This window comes from Notamacropus eugenii, chromosome 6 (genome assembly GCF_028372415.1).
Source record: "Notamacropus eugenii isolate mMacEug1 chromosome 6, mMacEug1.pri_v2, whole genome shotgun sequence".
In the NCBI taxonomy this organism is placed as follows: domain Eukaryota; kingdom Metazoa; phylum Chordata; class Mammalia; order Diprotodontia; family Macropodidae; genus Notamacropus; species Notamacropus eugenii.
In genome coordinates, this window is record NC_092877.1 from 36967424 (window position 1) to 36980504 (window position 13081).

The 13081-nt window shown below is 38.0% G+C and overlaps 1 protein-coding gene across 10 annotated transcripts in view; it reads left to right on the forward strand.

The window, feature by feature from the left end:
• Positions 1-13081, forward strand: part of STK33 (serine/threonine kinase 33) — a 283094-nt gene that overhangs the window by 56181 nt on the left and 213832 nt on the right. For 2 of the 10 annotated variants that reach the window (XM_072619509.1, XM_072619513.1), the window contains one exon: positions 540-604. The exons of the other annotated variants lie outside the window; for them this stretch is intronic. The gene's annotated coding sequence lies outside the window, so the exon portion shown is untranslated. The remainder of the gene's footprint in view (positions 1-539; positions 605-13081) is intronic. 10 annotated transcript variants of the gene reach the window in all.

Sequence of the window (13081 nt, forward strand, 5' to 3'; positions counted from 1 at the left end):
TCTACTACTCAGTATCTGTGGGAACTCAACTCTATATTTCCCAACTCAAAGCCTTAGTTTCCTTCTCTGTGAAACAAAGGGGTTAGAGTAGAGCATCTACAAAGTTCAGATTTCATCCTTTAGATCTATGAATGTGTTGTGTTTTGCCTAATAGAAGAGCAAATTAATTTTTAATTATAGGACTTAGGAAAAATTTACAAGTAAAGTTTGAAATCGTATACTTGGAGCTGGAAGGGACCTGAGAAGTCATATGCCTCAACCTCCTTATTTTACAGAGAGGTTAATTAAGAGACTTGCCCAAGGTCACAAAGCTAGAAAGTATTTGAGGTGGGATTTGAACTGAGGTTTTCCCAGAACTCTATTCACCATGCCATGTTGATTCTGCTAGGAGCTTTAGAAGCAAATCATTTATCTGAATTTTTAAAAGTGAGCTAAACCACATGGGACTGAAAACAATACCAAGGCAAGCCTTTTTTCATGAGTTTCTTTAAAAATAATTTTGTATGAAACACTCATGACACTTTTGTTGTCTGTTGCAGAACTGTGCTGTTACATGGTATCAAATCTGAACCATGTGTTGATTTACAACAAGAAAATTGAGAAGGTAATAAAAGATTTCATTGATTGTCTGCCTGCAAAGAATGATGTCAGGACTGAGATTTCTCCTTGATAGTGTCACAATTGATCCTTCCTACTGCTGCAGGGCATTTCTTAGACAGGAACGTAGAGAAATATTCAGCAAGATTGTTTTTAAAGTGTTGGATTTAGTGACTTACCAATGGTAAGCTTTAGTGAATTTTTATTTTTGGATAAACTCAAAGTTTTTTATTTTTAACAAAGCTTCAAATAGCTCTTTTTTTGTGGTTAGTATGAAAAGCAATTTCTCAGTGACTTTTAATAGTGGAAAGAGCAGCATTAGAATATGATGTTTTCTAGAATTTATCACACCATATTGCAATATCCACTTTAGTAATATTTCTGAGTTGTGATTTCATGTACTTAATACATTATCTTCAACTTATAGTTGGAGTTGTATTATCTGATATATTGATTTGCAGGAAGTATACAAAATATCATGAAGATTTTCAGAACTTTAATTTCACTTTAATGGTTTACATTTACATGAAAAAGCTCAAATTCAGCTTTTAATTTCAATTTTACATGTTTGGAAGACAATACATTTGGATTTAAATCTGTTTTATGAAGTTGGTATCTCAATGACTCAGTGAAAGATTGCTACTATGAGTCATTTTCATTAAATCTATCTGATTCTTCTTGACCTTATTTAATATTGTTATAATTATTATCATAACAATAACTGAAATTTATATGGATTGAGAAAGCATTTTCATTTACATTATTCCATTTCATCATCATCATCTTGTGAGGTAGATAGTTCCAAGAATATTTTCCAGTTGAGGAAACTGAGGGCTAAAGGGATCAAGAGATTTATTAAGTGACTTGTCCAATGACATATGACTGAGATTGGGGTTCAGAGTCTTTGATCCTAAGACTAGCAAGTCCAGTGCTCTTTTTATTATAGTACATGATTGCTTTAATGTCATGTAGCAATAATTGTTTAATTGTAAAATGGAATGTTAACAGGTAGAGGAACACTTCTATTACATTAGATTCTTAGACTGTTAGAGCTGGAAAGGATTTCAGAGATCATAAGAAGAAACTGAGAATCCTTTCAAAAGATGGGGAGGAATGACTTCCTTGACTTCTCAGGGAATATTCATTTCAACGAACAAGTGAATGCCTTCCATGCACCTTGTGAGAATTACCAAAAAGTGTTATAAAGAACTCATATTTCTAAAATACTTTTAAGGTTTATAAAGCACTTTCCTCACAAAAGTTTAATTGTGGTGGTCAATGTTATTATTATTATTATTAACAAAATTTTATAGATGAAGAAGCAGAGACTCAAGGAGGTTGAGTGATTTGCCATGGTATGGTTCCCTCAGCTAGTAAGTGGCTTACTGCACACTTTGTTACTGATTAATGTTCTGTAAAATGCAAAACATGTGATGTGCAACATCGTGTATTTTGGAATAACCTATTTATCAGACCCAGACCTCTGACCCAATAATTCCAGGCACAGTCTTGATTGAATAGATCTCTCATTAATAATCTTTATTACTTTTTCGTCCTCCTATCCTAACTGATCTCCCAACTGGAAACCAAAATCAAACCAAAACAACAAACCAAAATTCATTACAAACGTGTATGGTTAACACAAATTTCCACATTGACCATGTCCAAAAAATCTGTCTCATTATACACGCTGAATACTTCAGCTCTCTGTCAGGAAGTGGGTAGCATATTTCATCACCGGTCCTCTGGAATCATGGTTGATCATTACATTGATAAGAGTTCCTAATTCTTTCAAAGTTGTTTGCCTTTACCACATTGTTGTCATTGCAAAGTGTTCTCCTGGTTTTCTTCACTTTGCACTGCATCATTTCATACAAGTCTTCCTAGGTTTCTCCGAAACTCCTTCATTATTTCATCACATCCTCACCTGATGTACTCCCTTAATATTCCCTTTCTTTGCCACCTCAAAAAGGCTATAAATATTTTTGCACGTCTCTAGAATTCCTTTTCCTTAAGACCAATCCCTCCCTTAATCTATCTTCTCTCTAATTCTTCTTCCTCCTTCTCTACTTTCCTTCTTGTTTCTTTGTTGAGTAAAATATAGTTCTGTATCTAACTCTGTGTATGTGTTTATGTGTGTATACATGTATTCTTAACTTTGAACAATTTAGATCAGAGGTGGAGTGTCAGCAGCATCCTCTATCCCTTCCTCCTTGGTGGCATAGATAGCTACTTATGTACTCTTATTATTGGAGCTAATTTCCCTAACCTTTCAATTCCCTTGCCTCCTGCCTCTCTGCTCCCTTGCATCTTCCCCCCTCCCCCTGCCAAATGTATTCCCTCTTCCTTTTTTTCCTATTCCCTCTTCCTTTTTTTCCTATTCCCTCTTCCTTTTGCTTTCCATTCTTAAGATCATCAAGACTTACAGAACCACTCCCAGGTCTTGTCTAATTAGATTCCTTTTATGATCCCTAATGATGTAAGGGTTTAGTGGAGACACATGTATCGTCTCCCCATATTAGAATGTAAACAATTTATCCTCATTTAGTCCTTTATCATTGTTTATTCATGTTTACATTTTTGTGTTTCCTTATACTCCTGTGTTTGTACTACAAAGTTTCTATGCTTTTCTGGTCTTTTTTTAAAACCAGGAATACTTGCCTTCTATTTCATTAAGGATCCCTTTTCCCTCCTGTAGTATTATACTCCATTTTGTTAGGTAATTAATTCTTGGGTATAAGCCCATATTCTTTGCCTTCTTGAATAATGTTTTCCAAGTTCTCTGTTTCTTAGTAGTGATGACTTTGAAATCGTGTGTGCTTCTGATTTTGTCTTCTTGGTTTTGGTTGCTTGCAGTAAATTTTCTTTGACCTAGAAGTTATGGATTTTGGCTATGATGTTTCCAAGAGTTTTTTATTTGGGGATTTCTTTCAGGAGGTGACCAATAGATTGTTTTTATTTGCACTTGCTCTCTGATTGTAAGAGATCTGGACAAGTTTCTTTTTTAGATTTCTTGAAAAATGCCATTTTATTTTAGTCATGACTTTTTAGGTATACCAATGATTCTTAAATTCACTCTCTTTGATATGTTTTCCAGGTCAGTTTTTTTTTTTTGCTATGAAACATTGTACATTTTCTTATATTTTTCAGTCTTTTACTTCTGTTTTAATATTTCTTGTTGCCTCATGAATTTATTGGTTTCTATTCGGTTCATTCTAATTAGACCAAATTTGGATCACAGATCTTGTTGCTGGGACAAGGTTTTGTGCCTCTTATGCCAAGCTATTAATTTATTTTCTAATTATTCCCTTTCATTTCTTTTCCTTTTCCCATTAAGTGCTCTGGTTTATTTTTAATTTTAAAATTTATTTTAGCATTCATTTCAAAGGATTTTGAGTTACAAATTCGCTCCCTCCTACCCACTCCTCCCCTACCCATTGAGAAGGCAAGTAATATGATATTTATACACATGAAGTCATGAAAAACATTTACACATTTGCAGTGTTGCAAAAATAAAACAATAAAAAGTAAGAAACGTAATGTGAAAAAAGTATGTCTTACTCTGTACTAGGAGTTCATCAGATCTTTCTCTGGAGATGGATAGCATTTTTCATCATGGGTCTTTTGGAATTGTCTTCAACCATTGTATTCATCAGAAGAGCCAAGTTGATCACACTGTTAATGCATATAAAGTTCTCTTGGTTCTCTCATTTCACTTTGCATCAGTTCGTGTAAGTCTTTCCAGGTTTTTCTGATACCATTCCTCTCATCATTTTTAATAAGACAATGGTATTCCATCACAACAAGTGGGAGACAAAGCTATTAGTTGACACCTGTCCATGTTGTGGTCCCCTTGTATGGGTCTTGTGGTACCCTGTTATGGGTCTTAGAGATCTTCTTGTCCTCATACTGCATCCTTCTCTGTACATAGAAAGAGTCTCTCTCTGTTCACAGAACACTGGAATGTTGACCCCACCTGTCTCCAGTGTCCACAGACTTCTCTGTCTTGTCTTCCTATGCTGAGTGCGCTGCATAGATTCTCTGTAACTTTTTCTGGATTTCATTATGAGGATTTGGTCTTGCCCACTTTTAAAGATTTGTTTGGAGGGGTTTTGTGGAGAGAAGGTCACAAATAATAATCTTTATTTCTCTTATTCCCCCACTCAGTGTTTTCCCTATGACTACTAGAATCTGGCTGATTTTGATTTTCCATAAAGAACCCTCAGTTCTTCTGTAAGAATCCAGGCTAACAAAGGCATCAAACATAGAATGATTTATTTAAAGCAAGGATGAACACAGAAGGAACTTCTTAGACCTTAGCAAAACAGTAGGGAGAGCCTCTTCTAATGATAACTATTCCTTACACTGAACATTGTGCACAGTCCTTGAAAACTTGTGGCACTATAAAAGGGATTTGTAGGTTGTACAGAAGCTGTAGGTTTAGGACTTCTGTTTATCCACTCATCTTCTCTTTGGAGTCTCTGTATCTTCCTTGCCCTGGCATATCTGTCTTCACTGGGCACTTGCAGGAGAACTTATGTAGCTTTGAACTGCTCTAGCCACTGCTAGCTTGGGCTCCCCAGCCTACTCCCTGTTGGCATAGATTGACCTCTGGGCTTGGGTTTGCTGTGTCTCTGATCCATATCCCCTAAACCGACTTGTTGTCTTACATGATCAGCTAATCCAGAGGCCTCTTGGTTTGCACCTCTTGCTCATGTACCTTTAGATCCCTTCATATGTTGGTACTGGGGAGGATGGGGTGGGCAGCAAGAATAAATGACCCTGCTCTGACTCCTCTTAGCACATATTTGCTAAGACTGATGTATCTTCCATCAGGCATTAACTCTTCTTCAGCTGCTCCTCCTTCTGTGACTTATGTTGCTGCCTTCGTCACTGCCGTCTATTTTGTACTTTTTCTCCCTTCCTTTTGGAGGTGTTAGAATGCTCTTGCAATGAGATAGTGTCTACCTGTCTTTGGCGTGGTTAACACATCTGAACCTCCATCCCATTCTGTCCTTGGGCAGCATTGAACAACTCCCTATATACTTGTCACAGCCAGTTACCTCACTTCTTGCTGAGTTAGGGCTGCTGACATCTCTTCCACCTTCCCTACCTCGGTGTTTGAACAGATGCCTCCCACTGAAATATTTGGGGAGAAGTTGTCTGGAAAAATTAAGAGTGTAGTTTTCCATTTGCCTTTCTATCTCCCATCATGATCCCTGCTGTCTTCCCCCATCTTGTGACTAGGACCAACCCATGCAAATTATTCTGAGTCTCAGAAGAGCTTTGAGGAAGCTCTAGTAACTCAAGGGAAAGGGGGAAAGCTAGTGGTCCAGAGCAAAGATGCATGACCTATACCATTAGTGATTTTCCTTCTAGTGGAACATTAGCTTTAAGAGGTCCGAAACAATATCTCATATATAATCTTTGTGTCTCCTCCATAGTATAGGTGGGTATCATATAGCTTTTAGTAAAAGGTCATTAAAATGTATATGTATATGCAAATATGTGTATATATACATATACATATGTATGCGCACACATACATACTTGGGCTGACCAAGACACTATATAGATTACCTAGTAATTACTTCAATTTCCACTAGAGGTCAGACTCTTCCCTGACAATGTAAATACTTAAGTGGCCTGGTTCTGGAGACTATAAATATTTGAGCATGGAGTGCTACATAAGAGAATTATGCTGTAAAGGTAAGATAGCAAAATGACTTTTTTGAATGATCAACATAATCAAAAAGTATTTTGTCACAAAGGAAACATATTTGTTGACGACCAACACCAATGCTGTTTCTAAAAGCTACCTTTGTGGAATTGAATGAAGATTAGCTCCCATGAGATATAATCTGGCAGAGAAAAGGCCAATGACCTTGACCTTTGTAATCTAACCACACATTAAACTTTAAATCAGTCTAGGGTTACCAGTGCTCCAGATTTCTGTTCTTAAATCATTTAATCCAATCAAGGACTTAAACTGTGCCTAGAGAATAATGCAGCAATGAAATGACTGTATCCATTCAAAGTGTATTACCTTAGGAACTGGAAGAACATATGATGCTAAGTATTTTTTTAAAAAGCACAGAGACTCATTTATCCTCTTCACTACTGACTTCCAAGCATTGAGAATGATATGACATGGTTGAAAAAATTATAAAAACAAATTCATGAAACTTAATTTTGGTAGCAGTGCTGTCTTTGAGATAATCTTAAGTAGCTGTTAGGGAGACAATTTAACCTCTCAGATTTAATAAGTCACCTAGTCAGTCATCTAGTTTTAAACTCCTACTATGTGTCAGACACTGTGCTAAATAATGAAGATACAAAAAAAAAAACCCAAACAAAGAACAGTCCTGCTTTCCAGAAGTTTAGACTAATAGGAGAAACAAGATGCAAACAACTCTCAATCAACAAAGTTTATATAGGACATATTTGAGATAATCTTAGAGGGAAGGCACTGGAATGATTTGAACTTAGGTCTTCCTGACTCCTGCACTGATGCTCTATCCACTGCACCACCTAGCTGCCCCTAGTTGGCAATGTAAGACTGGCAGTTAAGAGAGAGATTGAGGCTTTTTTATGAGGATCTGAGAATCACCAGTATAGAGATGCTAATTGAATCCACAGGGGCTGATGAGATTACTAATTGTAATAGTATAGAGGGTGAAGAGGACCCATGCCTCTTAATAAAAAAAAAATGGTTATGTGAAATTTGGATTCAGTCAAAGGATCACACTTGAGGACCTGTAGGGCCATATATGGCCTTGAGGCCTCAGGTTCCCCACCCCTGGCCCTGGTAGAGTTTTGGAGTGGGATATTCTGGTGAGATGGAAGACACAGACATTTGACTCCTTTGTTGTGGATTAGCCTTGTGGAATTAGGGTCAAATTTCAGGGGGTTCATGAACTTGGATAAGAAAAAATGCATCTTTATTTTCATTATCCCCTACTTGAAATTTAACATTTTATTCTATTATGAATTGTGGTCAACAAACAAATCCCTTCTCGGAAGGGCTCCATAGATTTCACCAGACTACCAAAAGGGTCCTTGATGCAAAAAAAGTTGAGTCTTTGTTCTACAGATATAGCAATGACTGGGTGTGCTGAGTGAGAGTGAACTGTCCAGGACGACTCTGAGGTCGTGAAGCTGGTTGACTGGAAGGACAGTTGTACCTTTGACAGAAAGTGGGAAATTTGGAAACGGTTTGGATTTTGGCATGTGTGTGTGTGTGTGTGTGTGTGTGTGTGTGTGTGTGTGTGTGTATGAACTGTATTTTGAATATATTGAGTTTGAAACTTCGTGAATATCCAGTTCGAAATGTCAGATATTTGATGTTATAAGACAGGAGATCAGGTGAGAAACTAAATACAGTTTTGTAGATTTGGGGGTAATCATAATTGAACCACTGAGAATTTATGAGGTCATTAATTGTGTAGAGGGAAAAGAGGAAAAGTCTCCCAAAGATCCTAGGGATACACCCATAATTTATTGGGTTGTGATATCATTCATGTTTGAAAAAAAGTGTTCTGATTCCTAGATAGCTGCTTGCCTGCCTCGTAAGGTACTTATTATTAAATATTTGTTGATTGATCTACTCCTAAGCAGCTTCCAGAGTGGCTTAAAACCATCTTGCTAGCTTTTCATTGGTCACATGTGGCATTTCTAGAGGTATAATCACCCTGAAAGATGAGCAACAGTGAATAGTCTAGGAGAGGCCAGGACAAGAAGTCTGAGTATGTAGGAAGTTGCCTGACATAGGGAATATGGCACTGTGTTTGAGTCCGTGGTGTTCACCTCATATTTGTTGAACTAATATTTATTCATTTCCAACCTTTCCTATCCAGGGAAAATATGGATGAGAAGAGTACAGAATGAGAAGTCTTGTAGGGGTTATCATCTGAGTGGAGGTGGATGTGGCCATAATAGTAAAATTATGAATCTAAAGAAACAAATGTGCCAGATTCTGGGGAAGTGTAAAGTTTAGATAAAACAGAGTCTATAAAGGATACAATCTTTAGTAGCTCTCCCTTGCAGTTGGTGCAGGGATCTTTTGAGGCCCCAGATTTTTTACTTTCCTGTTCCTTGGGTCTGTTTGGTCTATAGGAGAAGAGAACTAACACAGGTGATTCCTTATTAGCGTACCCCCTTATTTTGCTTCTGTCACCACACCTTATCTGCATGCTCCAGACTCTAAGATTTGGCTTTTGGGAAAGTCATGGGATGGCTGTGGTGCCATACACAGAAATGGCCCTGGTGTTAAAACAAACAAATGAAAAGTATCAATAAACTTATTTTTAAGAGTTGGGTTTTCGTGGTTTTTTAATAAGATAAAAGAAAATACAAATTTAGAAATGAAATAACAGGGAAGGTCATCAGTAGAGTATACAAAAGGAAACTACCCAGAGCTTGGCTTGGTGGTCCCTAAACTTTCTAAACTCTTATTTCTAGCTTTACTTTATCAGACCTCACTTGACCTGTTTAGCCATGAAATGTCTACTCTCTCATAGTCGTAGGAGAAAGTGGTGCTTTCCCTCTTTATAGTAATGTTGTTGTTGAGTCATATCTGACTCCTCATGATTCCATCTGGGGTTTTCTTGGCAGAGATATTGGAGTGGTTTGCCATTTCCTTCCCCAGCTCATATTTACAGATGAAGAAACTGAAGCAAATAGAGTTAAGTGACTGTCCCACGATCTTGTAAATAACTGAAACTAGTAAGTGCCTGAAGCTGGATTTGAATCAGGTTTTCCTGACTCCAGGTCTGGCACTCTATCCAATGCACCACCTACCTGCCCCTGTTAATTTGGGATTTGCTCAAAATCCTTCCTTCCTTCCTTCCTTCCTTCCTTCCTTCCTTCCTTCCTTCCTTCCTTCCTTCCTTCCTTCCTGATGAATTGAGGGAGTTCATCTATTGTATAATCCTAAAGACACTGTTTGTCATTAGGTCCCCTGGTGTAATGGGGGGTGGGTTGAGGTATAGGACTGTTGAGTCTTGTGCTGTTAGCTGTTACACCTACTTTACTCGCTAATCATGTGCTATTTAACTTGCCTTCTTCCTCAATAAAGGAAAGACCATAAAATACAGATAAAACTCTTCTCATCATCTCAGAAATAGGCTGTAGTACCACTCTGAAAGTACACAATGACAAGGCCATCTGTTACATGGACTGTACCCTTATGGAGCTTGTAGTATAGTAAGAGGATGTTGCTTATGCATGAAAAGTGTCATGTGGTTTTCAAGGGAGGAAACTGTGTAAATATGAGTTTTTATGCCTAGGTAGATCAGGGAAAGTCTCATGAAAAAGCTGGCGTTGGAACTGAGCTTACATGGATGACTAGGTTTCAACAGAGAGAATGGAGGGGAGGGTATCCCAGGCTTAAGGAATAAGAACAGGACAGAAATTTAAAATGGCATGTATGAGAGATGAATGGTCTGGTTTGGTTAGAGTGGAGGCAAGGCATGAGCTAAGGATGGAGAGGTAAGGTGAAGCCATGTTCAATGAAGGCTTTGAATACAATGTGAATTTGTTTGGATTTTCTTCAGTCATGCCTATCTCTTTGTGACCTCTTTTGGGAATTTCTTGGCAGAAATATTGGAGTGGTTAGCCATTTCCTTTTCCTGTTCATTTTAAAGATGAGAAAACTTAAGCAAACAGAGTGAAGTGATTTGCCCAGTGTCACACAGCTAGTACTTATCTAAGGCTGGATTGGAACTCAGGAAGATGAGTCTTCCTGACCCCAGGTACTCTATCCACCGCTGCACCTAGCTGCCCCGTTTTGAACTTGACTCTGTAGATAGTAAGAAACCATTGAAGAGATCGGAGCAGAGGAGTAATTTGATTAAATCCGTGGTAAGGAAGCTGAATCTCCTGTCACTGTATAGGGCACATTGAAGGAGAAAGTGAGTGGTGGTCGTACAGTTTGTTGGCTGTTGTTATAGTGTTCTCAGTCAGAATGAAGGTGGGTGCTAATAGGGAGGAAAGTGTGGATCTGAGCTGCATTATGGAGAGTGAAATGCTAGAACTAGGGTTTAGAGTTAGAGGAGATGTAGGGGTGATCTAGACAAACTCACTCATTTTATAAAGGAGGAAACTGAGACTCCCTTGGGCTCCAGTGACCTGCCTAAGGTTACACTAATTGTAAAAGCATAGGCAGGAATCAAACAGACCAAGTCCTTGGGTTCTAAGTGCAGTCCTTTTCCTGGTATCTGCACTGTGTGATTTCTTCTGGTAACCTATAGGATGTAAGAACTTAGAGAAAAAAGAACACTGTGGTTCCAAACATGGCAAATGATAATGTTGCTAACAAAAATAATAATGACTGACATTAATATAGTGTAAGGGTGGACTCGAGATTCTGCTGGCTATATCTACATGTTAAAGGCCAGAAATGTGACTAGACTGGTAGCACAGGCAGTGACTTTGCCCCCTGGAATAAGCTTTGACTCAATCCCCTCTTCCTGCCCCCCAAACCTATTCATCTGCATGGTAGAGTGGAAGGCCTTTGGAGTTGAAGGACCTGGAGAGCCTCACATTCCCAAAGTTTCTTGGGTAGTTATTGAGTGGATAGCCCTTACATTGGATAATGACTAGGTAGAGTTTAGCCTTCAGAGATACATAACAGGAAGTATAGAGATACTTACCGTGCCATATATAAAGGTCACCCATAGAAACCCCAAGCTTACTGAATGGGAAATTGAGACTAGAGAAAAAAACAGACTTTACAATTTGGAACTACGCCCAAAGGGCTATAAAACTGTGTTTGCCCTTTGACCCAGAAATATCACCACTAGGTCTGTATCCCCAAAGAGATAAAAAGGGGGAGAATGACCTGTTTGTACAAAAATATTTATAGCAGCTTCTTTTGTGGTGGTTAAGAATTGCAAATGAAGGGGATGCCAGTTGGGGAATGCCTGAACAAGTTGTGGTATATGAATGTAATGGAATACCATTGTGTTATAAGAAGTGATGACCAGGCTAATTTAAGAAAAACATGGAAAAACTTACTGATGAAAGTTGAAGTGAGGCAGAACCAGGAAAATATCATATATAGTAATAGTAATATTGTATGATGAACAACTGGTGAATGACAGCTATTTTCAGCAATAGTGATCTAACACAATCCCAGAGGAATCATGATAAAAAAAAAAATTCTATCCACCTCCAGAGAAGGAACTGATGGAGTCTGAATATAGACTGAAACATACTATTTTTCATGTTCTTTCTTTTCTTTTCTTTCTCTCCTTCCTTCCTTCCTTCCTTCCTTCCTTCCTTCCTTCCTTCCTTCCTTCCTTCCTTCCTTCCTTCCTTCCTTCCTTCCTTCCTGCATTTCTCTCTTTCTTTCTCCCTCTCTCTCATTTTCTTCCACAAAATGAGTAATGTGGCATGTTTTGCATGATCTCACATGTATAATAACCTTGCTTCTTGGTTCAGGGAGAGAGGACACAAGGGAGGGAAGGATAGAATTTGTAGCTCAAAACTTAAAAAAAAAAATGTTAAAAATTGTTTTTACATGTGATTGGGGAAAAATAGAATATCATTTAAATTTTTTTTAAAAAAAGGACAAACTTCAGCCTGAGGGTACTAGCTAGGACAATCCTAAAGAACCTGGTGACTGAGAGGAAGAAAAGAAGCCTCATAGCTTTAAAGGGAATAAGATATATCACTTCCTAAGACGTCAAGAAGGATTTTTGAAGGCTATTGATGATCCAGCTTCAGCTTTCCTGAAAGAGTTCTGAACCTCCTTTGACTTTGAAATTAAACAATGCTGCAGAGTCTACTTTTCTTATGAAGAAGAGGTAGCACTTTAGCCAAGGAAAGACTTTATTTGGAATTGGAAGTAGAGAGGAGTCCCACAGTCATAGACCTTGACAGTGCAAGAAACACTTCCATGAAGTAGCTTCTTCCATGGGTTGATGGTAATGTCACTAGAAAACAGCTGTAGCCTTGCAGCATCAAAGAGGTGTATTACTCTCCCAGATGTGCTTCCTAGGTATCCATGTTCTGTTAGAATTACCCTAGGAGTGCCACCTGGTTACGTTTTCTATAGATGTGTTTGTCCATGTTTGTTTCATATGAGTGTCTGCTCTTCTCATGGTGGTATGTGTATGAAACAGCATGTCTCAGGCAGATGGGGAAAATGAGGTATTGTCTCTTTTCTTACTATTGTATTTCTTCATATGTTCTTGTTTTGAGTTCATTGTGTCCTCTGTCCTCTAACTATTAAAGAGAGACATAAAAGTCCAGGCTTGTGAGCTACGGTTTTTGGTAGATACAGACACATAAAATACTCATAAAATTTCCTCCCTATTAAAATATTTTTCTTATTAATTTTGAATCTTGGACGCTGCTTTGGATCTTTTTGTATTTGGGGGCAACTAACTCTGAGGGACTTCCTCTGTGAGTCCTGGAGTATGTCCCTCAGTTTTACAATAATAATTTATGAGGCGTTTTACCTACATGATGTCATTTGATT